General features: G+C 45.9%; 1 pseudogene; it reads right to left on the reverse strand.

Annotated features, from left to right (window-relative positions):
* Positions 1 to 559: 559 nt before the first annotated feature.
* On the reverse strand, positions 560 to 732 carry LOC143713719 (U2 spliceosomal RNA; annotated as a pseudogene).
* Positions 733 to 2,450: the final 1,718 nt, after the last annotated feature.

The raw sequence follows: 2,450 nt of genomic DNA on the forward strand, positions 1-2,450 counted from the left end.
TGTTGCTTCAGATCATTTGCGTTTGAATACCGCGCGCTCTCCGTGGGCGTGTCAGATTAGCAGAATAATGAGCTGAGAGAACGATAATGAGATCGGCTGACACCTCTCTCTTTTTTAATAGATTACATAAACAGAGAATATTTATTTTAGTTTTGAATTAGATATTTTAAAAGTACAAATTTAAATGATTATAAAGATATATTGCTCGTGCTTGTGTGAATAGTATTCGCTGAGCTTTGTTTAAGTTTAGAGACGTGCACCAGAAAAAAATTTAACGGAGACAGAGAGGCAGAAAGCACACCCTGTTTATTTTCTTCATTTTACAAAAGCACACGGTTTTGATGTTAATGTGAGTGTACACAAAAAAAAGAAGACCCTCTATAGTTTATAATCATGTGTTGATTTTATTTATATGACCAAAAATGACGGAGTATTTTAAGTCTATGTTGCTGCTATGTGGAAAAAAAACAGCAAAACGCGCCGGCGCGTTTCTCGACCCCAGAGAGTTAACACCTGCTGCCACACAAGACTAAAACATCTCTTTCATTGAACACAGTTTTGGGGGTGCACCGTTCCCAGAAGTACTGCAATACCGGGTCGATGCGTGGAGTGGACGGAGCAAGCCCCTGTTCCATCTCCCAGTTCCAAAAATCAATTTAATATATGGTGCCCGGGTAGGGCACGTATCAGATATTAAACTGATAAGAACAGATTTTTTTCTTTCGAAAAAATTTTGTCACAAGTTTTCATTCCATGTTTTTATTTATTTATTAATAATTTAGTATTTAGTATTAATTTAGTATTTATTTACACATCTTAAAACAACAAAACAAACAAATAAGAGGACACAATTTATAGTTAAAAATCAATTATTGATTGTGTGTTGTGTAAAAGTCCATGTATGTTAATATTTGTGTTGTTTTAAAGGAAACGTAAATGGATTAAAATAAATAGGAATAAAACATAAAAACAATAGAACAATAAAACATGCCAAATAAAACATCTCTTGTACAGGATCGAGGGTGAGTCCCTATCAAGATTGTCCATTCACTCCAGGTCTCCAGAACAGGCCCCAGACTCCCCGCTTCTGGTGCCCAGCGGAGATCCCCTCTCCTCCGGCCCGCTGGCCCGCTGTTCCCGTAGCCGGTGTGGTGAGGGTGCATCTACGGGCGGCCAGGGTCGGTGGCGGCCGGGACCTTCTACGTGTGACCCCGGCCCCCCCATCCGAATAACGACGTGCGGCCCACCCTGCAGCGTTGATCTTATTTTCTGCTCGCACGCGTGGAGGGGGACCGTCACGCGTTTCCCCACCAGCAGATTTCTGGTAACCCAGATGGCATCCTTGATCACGTTTAGGGTGAGCCAGAGCGAGGAAAATTTTGGTTGTGTCAGCTCCTTCAAGCCCTGACCCACCCCCAGGATGGCGAGCTTGTAGTCCACCTGGGCCCCACCCGCTGGCAGGCACGGGAAAAACAGGGGGCCGGTCTTGGCCCACAGGTCCTGCGCAGCGCCGCACTCCCAGAGCAGATGTCGAACGGTCTCCGGGGAACCACATCCGGACCGTGGGCAGGTGGAGTTTTTGGCCATGCCTCTGGAGTGCATAACCGCCCTGACCGGGAGGATCTCATGAGCCACCATCCACGACAAGTCTGTAAGCCTGTTCTGGAGAGCTGGGTGGGCTGCGTTCCTCCAAACGTCTTTGGCCTCACCTAGTGTGAGGCCTGGAACCGGGCTCACCGATTCTCGATCCTGCACAAGAGAGGTAAGAGACTTGTGATTAGTTAAAACAGTGGCATCATTTGTCTCTAAAAGGTATTTCTTTAAAAGTTTCTTAATAAAACTATGCTCTTTTGACAAATTAAAAGACACTGGACTTTTAAGATTAATGGGTAAAATTTTCAAAGTTCTTAGGTATGACCCCATCCAGAATCGGGTCATGGCTGCTGTCTTGTGTTCTCTGGATGGGGTCAGTGCGTACTGGATGTGGAGGGCGGCAAAGCGGCTGCCTAAAAACAGGTGGGGGTCTGGGAGGCCTTTCCCTCCATTTTCTTTTTTCTTTTTGACGACCTCCCTCTTTAGTCGTTCCCACTTGGACCCCCACAGGAAATAAAATACCGCCCTCTCCAGGTTGGCCAGGAATCGTCTTGGGGGACTAAAAACAGAACAGACAAGTAAAATTAGTGGTAAAATCACTGCTTTAAAAATTAAAGGCTGAGCCCGTGCTGAGCCCGTGCACAGGTGTACCGACTTGGGTGTAATTGTCTAATTCCGTTGGAGAGATATGGCCATTTAAGTAAAGCCCGCCTCGCCCACTCCCAACGTTTTGGCGTCCCGTCGCCAACGTGAATCGAAATTCCGACTTTTTTCCCCATCGCTGTCGGCAATCAGACTCCAGGGAATCTTTCTGCACCGGTTTGGGTCAGATCGGGCGAAAGACCTAGGACTAGTGT

Source organism: Siphateles boraxobius, unplaced genomic scaffold (genome assembly GCF_051911475.1).
Source record: "Siphateles boraxobius isolate OS27281-9 unplaced genomic scaffold, OSU_SipBor_1 52, whole genome shotgun sequence".
In the NCBI taxonomy this organism is placed as follows: domain Eukaryota; kingdom Metazoa; phylum Chordata; class Actinopteri; order Cypriniformes; family Leuciscidae; genus Siphateles; species Siphateles boraxobius.